The sequence below is a fragment of the Carex rostrata genome, chromosome 4 (assembly GCF_964058835.1).
Source record: "Carex rostrata chromosome 4, lpCarRost1.2, whole genome shotgun sequence".
Classification (NCBI taxonomy): domain Eukaryota; kingdom Viridiplantae; phylum Streptophyta; class Magnoliopsida; order Poales; family Cyperaceae; genus Carex; species Carex rostrata.
In genome coordinates, this window is record NC_135921.1 from 5,855,416 (window position 1) to 5,869,219 (window position 13,804).

Sequence of the window (13,804 nt, forward strand, 5' to 3'; positions counted from 1 at the left end):
TGTCTTTTTTATCAAATACCAGACGCCAGTTATGTTGAAGGCCTAACATCTATAGAAATGAAATTTTTGGAAAATGGGCACGTGATCTCTGCATTGCTTTATGTGCCATCCACTTTTTTGCATTAATTTTATGGGTCAATTGAATCGAGATAAACCCGCAGCCGCAGTAGCCCATTTTTTTGTATTACGCAAAAAAATCAACTAATCAAGGTGATCTGGAATCATTTAGCATTGTTAATGTTTTTGTCTGATTTCCTATTCCTTCTCGTGCGTGGTCAACTGTGCGATGTGTAATTTCTTCAAAATTATTAAACTGGCCCAATCTTCATCAGAAGGTTTAGATTTGTAAAATGTTATTTTATATGTGTTTTTTTCTCCAATATTCAATTTCAATAGCTGCTTATTAAAAGAAATTTGTTGATCTACTTTTCCAACGCTAGTACAAGTTCATTGCTATGCTTGTACAATTCTTACAATTATAAAAGATAGCAAATACATGAAAGCATATTGTTAAAATGTAAACAATATATGAAGCTTCAATGTTGGAGATTATCGTATGCACATGGAAAAAAAATTGCATTTATTGTTGCATCATTGCTTGGATTGTCAAAATACAAAAAAGTACCCTTAAAAATTTGTCATAAATGATAGCAGATAACATCTATTTAATTATTGGGCGTTATAAGATTATTAGTACATGTGATTGTTTTCAACTATTTTTTTATTTTGTAGACAATAAAATCTACAAAATAAAATCTCAAATTAAAAAATTTATATTGCAATACGAAATTTAATAATTTCCCTATATTAAAATAATAAATAATTTAACACCACTTAATTTATAGTTCCGGAAATTAAGCGTCAAATTACCTAAAAACTAATATAAATAATAAAATATAAGTATTTTAAACATAGGTGCATTTAAAAATATCATTGTCACAATAAATATATTAATTAATAAAATAAAACATGGCTCAAGTTGTTAAAACTAAAATCGGAAGATATTTTAAAAAGGTTAATTTGTATAGTTAGCCCAAAAATTCGTTATTTTTGCTAAAAATACCAGATATTAAACCGGCATTAAATGTATTGCTATAAATAAAACTTCACATTTTTCTTACTTGTCACATGATTCGTCAGATTGGTGGAACAACTCCTATAAATAAAACATGACTTTCGTGTTGATAAACTTTTATATATTGTTCTTAAAATAGTTGTTCACAAGTGTAAAACATATCATTAATATGACTTGTATGAAATTGAATAAAAGTAACATTAGATTATTTCTTGATATTATGTGTTCCACATATAAAAATAACTTTTTTTTCTCATAAGATATTAGAATGAATTAATACGAGGCACAGAACTCCTTCCTCTCAAAACACTAATTCCTTGTCCCTCCCATCTCTCTGGCCAATCCACCATGAACGCTCTCTCATGCGCCGAGGATGGATTTCCAGCAACGCACCTCTTCTCCCAAGGTTTCTCCTACACCTACGATGATGTGATAATGCTACCGGGCTACATCTCCTTTCCGGCATATGCTGTTGACTTGTCCACACGCCTCTCCCGTCGTGTCCCCCTATCCATCCCCTGTGTCGCGTCCCCTATGGATACGGTCTCGGAATCTGCCATGGCTGTAGCTATGGCATCGCTTGGTGGGGTCGCAATAATCCACAACAACACCACTCCCGCCATACAGTCAATACTTGTTCATGCAGCCAAGTCACGTGCTCTACCTTTTGTTTCAAACACCCCGTTTTATTCCCCACATGACCCTGTTGTTAATTTTGGGGAACATGAATATGCTATTGTAACCGAATCAGGCACTGCCACGTCAGCATTGCTTGGTGTTGTGGTGGCGTCTGATTGGTCAGGTTTATCGGATAAAACAAACACACCAGTCTTAGAATATATGCGCAAATCTCCTAAATCAACTTCTTCAACTTTCAATTTCAATCAAGTGGCAGCCTTCTTGGAAAATGAAGGACTTGATTTTGCCCCCTTAGTTTCTGAAGATGGTGAAATTGTTGACCTAGTAACAACTAAGGATGTAGAGAGAATTAGAAGTTACCCTAAATTGGGAAATCCATCAGTGGGGTCTGATGGTAAGTTCACAGTAGGTGCTTCAATTGGTACGAGAGAAGAAGACAAGGAGAGGTTGAAATGTCTGGTCAAAGAAGGAATTAATGCTGTTGTTGTTGATAGTTCTCAAGGGAATTCAACTTATCAAACCGACTTGATAAAATATATAAAGCTCAACTATCCAGAGATTGATGTAATTGGAGGAAATGTGGTGACAATGGCACAAGCTCAAAATTTAATTAAGGTGGGCGTCGATGGATTGCGTGTCGGAATGGGCTCCGGGTCAATTTGTACCACACAAGAAGTCTGTGCGGTTGGTCGAGGCCAAGCAACGGCAGTGTACAAGGTTGCATCATACGCAAAGGATCATGATGTACCAATTATAGCTGATGGAGGTATTTCAAATTCTGGGCATATTGTGAAGGCTTTGGCACTCGGTGCTTCTACCGTCATGATGGGAAGCTTCTTGGCTGGTAGTCACGAGGCCCCTGGTACCTATGAGTACAAAGATGGTAGGAGAGTGAAGAAATACAGAGGTATGGGCTCTCTTGAGGCGATGACCAAGGGGAGTGATGCGCGGTATCTTGGCGACACTCTTAAATTGAAAGTGGCTCAGGGTGTGGTGGGAGCAGTAGCTGACAAGGGCTCAGTCTTGAGATTCGTGCCGTACACGATGCAAGCCGTGAAGCAGGGATTTCAGGATCTTGGTGCTACCTCCATTCCCTCAGCTCACCAGCTACTTCGCTCTGAGGAGCTACGATTGGAGGTTCGGACTGGGGCTGCTCAAGTAGAGGGAGGTATCCATGGCTTGGTATCTTATGAGAAGAAATACTTTTGATGCCAGTACCTTTTGTAGTTTGTAATTCTTAATAAAAAAAAATAGTTTCTAGTTTGATGTCATCAAATATTTAATAAGAACTTCGGGGGACTATTCTTTGTCTAATGGCTACTGCTTGATTTCTCTTTCTTTTCAAAAGAATGAATCAATACAACTTTGGAAATTGTGAGGCGTGTACACTGTAGGTTCACCAAGATTGCAATGATGTTGTGACTGGGGGCTGCTCAAGAATGAATCAATACACTGTAGGTTCACCAAGATTGCAATTGGAGATTCGGACTGGGGCTGCTCTGAAAGCGCTGAGGCTACTAAAAAAGCATGTGGAGATGGTACGGAAGCCACCGTAAAAAATTGCAATGATGTTGTTGCTTCGGTTAGAAAAGTTAAATAAAAAGGGATTGATATCATAATTTTAATAAACATAATTGACATGATTGTAAATATATTTTTTGTATTGCGATAAAAATTATCTCAATATTTGATAATAATAATAATTATTCACGTATGAATATCCTACATAAATTGGTTTTGTATACTTATTTATTCTCTTTTGATAGCATTCAATCTGATTTTCACTTGACTAAAATATGAAATAACAATGGAAAATTGAAATAAATTTTGCTACAAATTGTCTTTCTGCTTGAGTGTGGTGTAGCATAGAGATGGCAAAAGTATGACATTGTTAATTATCACCACAAGATGAATGTAAACTGGGCCCAAAACACAATTGAACCCAACAACCAATAGGCCAATTTTCTTAAAAAAAATTTAGAGCGGCCTATTCGCATAAAAGGCTTTAAAAGAACTAGGTAGTATTGATAAAAGATAGCAAGTAATTTCTAAACATATAAAAATGAAATTATGTACAAAATAGCAACTATCAAAATAATTGTCATATTTTTTTATTTAATTTCAAACCAAGAAAAATTCAGTCATATATTTGTGCATACATCATCTTGCTCCTTGCTCACTTCAATCATAGCCAAAATAATATTATTGAAAGGACCAATAAAATTTTATTATAAGTATCTTTGACAATCAATTAAAGTTAAAATGTAGTTAAAGAGTACGAAACTACATCATAGTGTATAAATACGAAATTTAAGGCTAATAATAAGAAATAAAAAAAATTCTAACTGAAAATATAGTATTGATAAACTTGTCATTAATCTAGGAGAACTGAAACCCATCTATTTTCTATTAGAATATATTACATTATTAACGTGATCTTTTTGGCGATTTCTTCCTAAATATAACAATCAGATAATTGTTTAAAAAGTCATCAATTAGCCAATTAAATTTAAAAAATATGTATATGAATATCAGTTCTACTTAATTAGGTAAACTCTTTGCTGTCAAAGCTAAAAAAAGACCTGTTTAATGTAGAAATGATGACCTGTCTGTATATATCATATCAGGATGAGAAAAGTTGATGACATATGTAATTATTGTTTCTTTCATCTCCAATCAAGTGAACAATATATTTAAGAAGACTCATATCACATGTAATGTTCAAAAGGCGTATCCTTTTAAGCTAATGATTAGATGTATCAATTATTTAACCAGTTGTAAAGGTTTATGGACTATAGCTCATGATTGAGATTAGGTTTTCTTTGCAATCTTTGAATTTTGGTCTCTTTACATGTGCTTAGATGCTAACCCCCAACCTTGGAAACCATGTATATTTATTTCACACAGTGAAAGTCTGAGAGTTAATGCAAAATGCAATTTCTCTGTATTTTTTGAACCTCAAATCCTTTCATTGGATGAGTGGCTACTTTTTTGTGTATAAATATTCAGGACATCATGAGAAAAATCTAATTATGGCATTTCGTTTTTCTTCAAAAAGTTAGATGATGGTACAAAAACGGTATGAATTTTTCTTATAATATATTACTTTATAATGTTGACAATATTAAATTAAAAAAAATCCATGTGATATTGTAAAATTATCTATCTTCCCCATTCCATGGTTTAATTTCCAAAAGAAATATGTTCCACTTTAAGCTCATTAATAAATATTCAAAACCTTTATATTACATGTAGCTGCACCAACTTAATATTATACATGTCGTCTACAAAGTAAAAAAACAAAAGACTCAATATAATATGCAAAATTATTTATATAATTCCACGTTCTAATTTAGACGCATGATATTTCAGGACCATTTATGTTAATTACAATCTCCAAATTGCCCTTCTTATCATTGTTTTGGGGGCCATTTTTTGAACTCCATTTAAGTTGTTCATAATTTGTTTTATGGTACCACTTTTGATAATGTCATGATAACTTTTTCCAAAAAAGGTCCCCCTTTCTTTTTGGAAAAATTATGTTACCCACCGAGCTGTAAAGACTAAAGAGAAATATAATGTCTTGCAAAAAAAAAAATGTTTAGGTGATAGTAACTCCTATTTTATAAGATTTTATGTCACATCTCAGAAGAGAATATGAGACAATTCTTGTACTAAATGGGTATATATGGTATTTGTTAGTCTTCCATGGGCATGCAAAAAAATGTTCAAATTTTATTAAGAGGGAAAAGTACTGAAAAAGAATGAGTGTGATGCAAAGTCTTACAACTTTCTCATGCATCATAATTAATTGTTGGTGCATTATCTTTAAAATATGGGCCCATATTTTGTTCAGGTCTTTAACTTTTCTTTTTAAGTAGGCCCACAGCCCTTTTTAAGTTTTAAACTTTCATAATTAATCATATGAAAATCATTAACTCCCCTGGTGCAAATTACATATTTTGTGTGATATAAGTATAACTGATGATTAAAAATGCTATAAACAACAATACCTCTATAACCATTTTGTTTTTTAAACTTATAATTTGAATTAAGTCTTCAAAACTATCAAATAAATTTAATGTCAAGCGAACCTTTTAATACGTTTTTCTCTGTCCACACAATATATTAATTCTATTGACACACTGACCTATGCTATGAAGACCTTGGTTTGGTTTTTACTGAGATGCACATGGTTACTTGTCATGTTGTATGGATGTATTATCCTATGAGATTTTAATACCCAATCTATCCTCCTTGTCGCCATTGGAGATGAGAATAAACAAGCACAATCAATGAACATATATATCAAATTAGTACAGTCTAATAGGACAACAACATAGGTGGGGTGGGGTTCCAATTTTTGTGTTTTTATTGAAGTGTATAGGTATCCAACTTTAACCGTTGTTTTACTTGTTATTCAAAAAATTTAGTGATTCAAAATATTATAACTCAATTTGACAATTTTTAGAAATAAGCATGGATTTAAGATCCAGCGTTATATTTGTGATCTATATTATCCAATATATATTGTCTATAAAAATAGTGAGATTTGATATATTATAGAGGAGGGTTAAAACGCCTTCATTTATGTCTCCATCGTACCTCTATTTTTAAAAACTTATTAAACTCAAAATTTAAAATTTAAAAGTCAAAATTAAACCGTTGGATATGATCTACATCATTTTATTTGTATGTGTAAAAATTTATAATATTTCAATTTTGTTTTGGTTGTTATCAAGAGCGTGTAAAAAACGTACTCGTGTGAATAATTTTTAGACATTTATTTTTCAACTTATTGATTCACATAAAAACAAAATTGAAATGTGATAATGTTTTATGAACACATAGTGAAAATAACATAAATTACATCTAACGGTTTTATTCTTACTTCTAAATTTTAAATTTTGAGTTATTAAAGTTTTTAAAAATAGAGGCATAGTGAAGGCACAGAAAATGAAAACATTTGAACAATCGTGATTCATTGTACATTTATACCACCTGTTTCCTTAGAAACTGGTACGAAATTACAAAACATGCTTAGAAGCAAGTCCAAAGTAACTCCAAAATATTACACAGAAAATATAAAATCTGAGCAGTTGGAAAGCAGCTGCCAGATATCTAAATCATTTAGAAAAACATAAAATCTGGGCAGTTGGAAAGCAACTACCAGATATCTAAAGCATTCAAGAGTAAAGCTAACAGAGTAAGTAAGGTCATATTATACAAGAAAGGATAGAGTATTATCATATTTCAATTTTTAAGGTAACTAAGAGGTAACTGATGAGCTGGTATGAGATGAACTAGTATTAGTAGCCAGGTCAGAGACAGCAAAGTATTCAGCATCTATGGCATCACAGTCTGCACGGTCACGTAGATACTCAGAGAGGTCGGACCCCTCGAGACCATGACCAGGATCGTCCTCGGAATCCCAAGAATTGCTTTCCTCCTCTGATGTATCTATCCCCGATAGGGTTATAGCGCCTGCCTGTGACAAAAATGTTACATCCATTGGAAGAATCAAAGTTAGTTTAAAAAAAAAATCATTTGAATTTGCTTTACACCAATAAGAGGTTAGAGAAATAATATGAGATTCCAAAGAAGCCACTTTTATCTCAAAAAAAGACTTCAAATTCCTCAGTTGAACTTTTATTTTATTAATAAGTTGGGAACACATCAGGATGGACCCAAAGTGGACAAATAAGGTGAGAACTCGGAAGATATTTGTTAGTTATTAATTCTATGCAAATGAATATTCAGACATAAACTTAACTTTTAATTAAATTTAAATGACAGCTTATATTTTTATGTGTAAATAACTAAATATCAACTTGATACCAATAAAAGCTTTTGTTTTTGGTTTAACATCTAAAATTTGATCAAACGTACATTTTATTTTCCATGCGGACATGCCATGACATTTTTTCACAAATTGGCCACAGGTTCAATTATTTCATCTTTTTATTATGTTATTTCAGTCAACACCTGCGTTCTATTAAGGTCAAAAAGGCTAAATTACAGGAGGGCATAGCGGGAAATGGTACATGTCTCCGCTTGTTGTCTCCAAATAGGACCAAAAGTCGGTCTGTTTAATTCGGTCTTGTCATTGCCCAAACAAACAATAATTCATATCATTTGCAGTAATTCAAATTTTGAATTTCTTTAGAACAGATCTGAACCGTCTGATTCGTATTGACACGAGTGTTTAAAGGGAATGTGCATTGCAGACATAGACCGAATTGACTTGAATTCTGATCGAACGGTTGACAGGGGCGAACTCAAGTGGAGCCAGGAGGGGCATGCCCCCCATGAATTTTGAAATTTATTGGAGGGCTATGCCCAAACCAATTTTGCTATTCTCTGACACAGAAATCGCGCTAATCCAGGAATAGCTGCTATTTCTGGCGAGCTATTTCGAACCTAGCGCGTTTGGATGAAAGAAAAACGCTATTTCGCTATTCCTTAGAAATATCATGTTAGCTGCTATTCCGAGCTATTCTTTGTTTCATAATTTGAGTTACATTATGGGTTAAAATTATAACAAACTCAATTAGCTAATAGGTTTCAACCAATTAGTTATTTAAATCCAAATCGATATTTTTTAATCCCTCAACGAAAATCCTGAATCCACGGTCGAGATTTCAACACCCAAGATGTGAAGTAATGCAGAGGATACAGACTCAAGAAACAACAAGTGGTGACTTGGACTGCACCAAACAGTTAAAGAAAGTTGCATCCCTCTGTTCCCTTTCACTTGATCTTTTTCTTTTAACCTTTACTTGGGTTACTGTTACTGTTGCATGCTGTGTTACTTGCTTCTACTAGCACGGAAATAAAAGTACCACAGGTCCACAGTGCGATTTCTTTTTGTCATGCTTTTCAGGCTCATGGGTACTTTGATCATTTTGTAAGGATAAAGGATTATCATGACACAAATCAATGGTGCTTGGTGCCAAGCTGCCAATGAAGTTTATCTGGAGTGTTCCTCTATGATGGATGAAATCATTAATCCCAGTACATTTGCATGAACACAAGTTCACTAATCTTTCTCTATGTTGATCAAAGGAAAATATTTGAAACTTCTAAATATTACATAAATATATATTTCTCTTCAAGCAAATCTATAGACGGTTGTTATTGATTTTGTTTGATAATTGTAATTGGTTGATAAAGATTCTAGACATTATTATTTTGTAATCCAAAATTTTTTTAAAGTATTGTACTTCGCTAAAATGTGATTTTTTTTATATATAATATCTCTTATATTTATTTGAAATTACGAAACTTGACAAATTTCTTGAATTCACTTTGTCAATCAGATAATTATCAAACTAAATTTTTAATTTTATTTTCAAATCGCTCAATGAATAACTAGTCAATTTTTTAAGTTGTACCGATATAATATACAATATATCTATAACATGAGTCCGGCTAGTATAACATCAGTGTCATATGACACTAACTTCAAAATTGATACTTTAAATGACTAATCCAACCCGGTCAAATCGATTTACTTTATTAGTGATGTATTTACATGCAAATTTTTTTTATATTTTCGAGTTATTTTAGTATCAAATTAAGTGGTAAAAATGTTGAAAAATGAATGTATTGAAATTAAATTAAAAACTCATACATTTGACCGTTTGACTTGATACTAAATAAATTCGAAAATTATAAATTTCGCATATAAACGCACAACTAATGAAGTAGATCAATTTGAACAGTTTGAATTTCTCGTTTGAAATTGATTCGATAAGTTTTGAAATTAGTGTTATATAGACTAAAATAACACTGATGCTAGCCAAACTTCTATAACATGTTACCAACCTAGGGATCATAACAAGATACCAACTTAATGCAATTCAACATTTGAGACAAAAAATTTAAAGAAAAAAAAGAAAGCAACGGTTCATTTCATATCTCCTGGTACCAGTCAGGTCAGGTATCCAGAGGAAATCTGAAACCGACATCAAAAACAGGTCAAAAATCTGAATTTCTGGAAGAGTTTTTTGGCAAAAAGAAAGAAATTTCTGAAAGAGCTGTCCAAATTTTGCCGTTGGTTTTTGGATAAAGAAAAAAAATAGATAGAATAAATCCAAACATGGTGCGCCAAACAGAAGTTACAGAACCAATCTGCTCACGTGATTTCTGTATCGTACTATGTCACGCCCAATGGGCCAACGGCTGATCCTGCTCAGAATTTGTTATTGTAGAAATATATTAAATACTTTTAAGTAATTAGAAAGGTAAATTTTTTACACTATTGAAAAATTGGAATTATTAATTTGGTTCATTTAGATTATTACTAAATATCAAATTATTAATTTGATTACTTAGATTTTGCATGCAGATTAATAATAATATGCAGTGTTCTATAGCGACGCAATAGTGGTGCTATAGCGTTTTTAGACCTTAAACGTTAAGCAATGTAATAAAAGTGCGTTGTTTCAGCTACGACCGCTATAGTGATAATAGCGGTCCGCTATTTGCGCTACACGCTATAACACATGCTATACTACATAGGCTTTTATTTAAAGGTCCAAACTGAACCTTTTTTTTAAGTATCAATTTTTTTCAAGGTTTGAATTGTTTTTGCTTTTAAATAGAAAAAAAAAGTTTATGTTATGATGCTTAATTTGTTTTAATAGAAAAAAATATATAGTTTATACCATGATGTTAAGATTATTACGAATGGAAAGAAAAAAAAGATTCTTTATGATATTATTAGAGATATTTTGAATAATATTTTAGACTTTGTACTGATTCCATATGAATATTCTAATTCTTTAATCAGTTTTATGTTACTTATCACTCTACGAGACTACACAATATTGATAATTAGTAGAAATATAAAATATAATTTTTAAACAAAAAATGCTATGTTGGATAGCTTTTACTATAGCTACGCTATTTGTGATAGCATTTTTTTAGTCTTTCTGTGATGACGCGATGATTGCTATTTAAAACCTTGATAATATGTTATCAATTGCTAAAATCTACATAAGAACTCTACCAAATCGAATTAATAATTAATTGAATTGAAAAGCATGTTTCATTTTTTTTCCCCTTTCTGACAAAATATAAACTCTAAATAACCAAATTAATAATGGGTGAGGTTTTTTCAAAGAGCTTTTGGACAAATTCGCATCAAAATTGAGTCAAAATTGTCTGATTAACATCAAAATTTGAATAAGCAGTTTAAACTTACGGATCCGTTTAAAATTAAAATTCGAAATCTGGCATTCAAATCTCCAAGTAGATCAAACGATTTTAAGCCCAACCTTACATAAATTTGTGTGAAACAATTTGAACAATACTCAACTTCATTAATAATACAGTTTATTCTAGTACACCAAAAGAGTTCTATTTTTTTTTCCTTTCCGAAAACGAAATATTTAATATATTTCTAAAATATTAAAACTTTGGATGCTGCCTAGCTATAAGTTTCTCTCTCTTAGGGCCTGTTCGGCCAGATCACTATTCACGTGGGAAAAAAAAAATTCAGTTGAACTGAATTTTTTTTTTCCCACGGAAACAGTGTTTTTCAATTCAAATCCCGTGCCCGCGCCCATTCCCATTTGTCGGCCGAACAGGCCCTTATAAGTCTGTCAGTTTACACAGGTGAAGTGAGGCAAGGTTTCTGGCACGAATTCCGAAAGGTGACAACTATACCTACTCCTTAGTCCTTTCCAATGCACATAATTCTCGCTTAAATCCGTCTTGATAGATATTGTATTTAATGAAAACATTTCTTAATTCCATACATTTTATTTAAATTATTGTCTGACATGCAGATAATGCAGTACAGTAGGCCATCGTTTTGTTTCTAACCTCAGACTAAGATTCTTTTTTATTATCCAGGGACGGTGCGAACTTATTTTATTTAATAATTTTTAAGCCAGGCTGGACAGGTCATGATATTATTATTAATTAATTTTATTTATTGTTGTTATAGTTATTGGAGTGAATTTGGAGTAGAACTAGGGTGCTCTTAAGCTCACCAGAGTTTTGGTGATCTTAACTCTAAAACTCATCAAATTGATTTTAAATGACGAATCCGAATCATTGAAACCCGTCTACCATACGCGTGATGCATCTACATGTTAAATTTTTAAATATTCGAATTAATTTAGTATAAAGTCAAGCGGTCAAAATTAGAAGATTAATAAATTAATAAAGTGCATTCATTTTTTGAACGGTTTTTGACCGCTTGACTTTATACTAAATAAATTCGAATGTTTAAACATTTCACATGTAGATGCATCACACGTAAGGTGGGCGGGTTTCAACGGTTCAGATTCGTCATTTGAAATCGATTTGATGAGTTTTAGAGTTAAGCTCACCAAAAGTTTTGTGAGCTTAAGAGCACCCTAGTTTTAGTCGTGAATTTGGGTGTTTTTGAGTTCACAAAGTTTTTTTTGTCAACTAAACTATAAAATATATTAGAATTGATTTTAAATAATAAATTTAAACCGTTTAAAATTTGTAATTTATCTACTTTACAAGTGATGTGTCTCCATGCAAAAATTTCAAACTTTAAAATTAATTTAGTATAAAATCGAGTGGTTAAAATCAGAAGGTTTGTAAATTAATTTTAATACATTCATTTTTTTGATAGATGTTTTCACCACTTGACTCTATACAAAATTAGTTCAAAATTAAAATTTTCATATGTAGACACTAGACACATTACTTGAGAATTCAGAGTGATGAATGAAAAAAAATCTTTCAAAATCAATAGTTAAGTAGATGAATTTTAACATTTTAGATTTATTGTCTAAAGACTAAAATCAATCTAATAAATTTTAGAACTAAGTTCACAAAAAAAAACTTGATGAAATTAAGAACACCCTATTTCTACTCCTGTTATTGTTATCACTTCTTAGTTATTTGCTTATTTTGTTTGAATTGTTATTATTATTGTTTTAATTAAAATTTCTTAATTATTTTCTGGACTTACGGTTACTATTCTTTTTTTATTGGATACGTTTCTTTTTCTATTGGATACGTTACAACTCAGTGATCCATCCGGATAACAGCCGAAATTTTTTAAATTACCATTTTATAAAAAATGTTAAACCAAAACACCAGTTCTGGCTGTTTTTTACAAAAATCGCATGGCCGCTTGCCCTGGAAGCGGCCACATGGAGCTTGGCCGCTTTGGAGGGAAGCGGGCACCTATTATGGGCCGCTTTGGGGAACCCGTATCCTCTCAGGTATTGCACAATTATTGCAGAGGATGACTTACTTAACGGTTTGAGATTAAATCTCAACCGGCTTGGGATTCGGGTCACTGTAGGGGGCCCCATTTTTGGGCTTTGAGATTCGTGCCAAGTAAAAAAGTACGGTTCAGATCTAGTAATTGTAAAAGATTCCCTTATCAGGTATTGGAGAGGATATATTTTCCCGCTTTGGGGGCCAGCGGCCACTGTTCATTTTTTTTTTTTTTTTTTTTTTTTTTTTTTTGAAAACAAAATTTTATTTTTATTGTTTGTATTAAAATATTAGAAATGTTGAACATATTTATTTGAAAATAGATGAAATACAATATAATTTGATTTATTAGAAAGACTGCAACAAATAACGCGGATCAATATTTTTCAGGCCGGATTTTTCGCGGTTGTAAGAAAAATTAATATATTTTTTTATGTGTTATTGGAAAATAATAAAAATACTTAGATTCTGAGTTATTGATCCCGGTTCAAAATTCACTTCTAGGTAATACAAAAAATATTATGATCCTTCTAGTACATTTAATTTTTAAAAAGTTGTATCTATTTTTAGAATTATTTTTAATATGAAAGTAATTTAGTATGGACCAATCAGGTTGTGACACATCATAATTATGATAAATTGGACCATCTAAATTGTGACGCATCATAACATATGCAAAAAAAGGTTTGCACGCCCATGCAATTGAGCCATCTAAAGTGTATTTACTTTCCTCTTAATGTGTAACACTTGGAAGTTCGGAACCTTTGATGACAAAAACAGAAATAGACAGGTTTGCATCAACTTTATACGAGCGTGCCAATTTGCACTCACTGGTGGTTGCTTAATTGGTTTCTAGTCTATTCAGCTTTTAACCGA

General features: G+C 32.0%; 1 pseudogene across 1 annotated transcript; it reads left to right on the plus strand.

Moving 5' to 3' along the window:
- Positions 1-1,362: 1,362 nt before the first annotated feature.
- On the plus strand, positions 1,363-3,023 carry LOC144552864 (inosine-5'-monophosphate dehydrogenase pseudogene; annotated as a pseudogene). Its single transcript, XR_013511256.1, has one exon. The product of XR_013511256.1 is annotated as an inosine-5'-monophosphate dehydrogenase pseudogene (transcript).
- Positions 3,024-13,804: the final 10,781 nt, after the last annotated feature.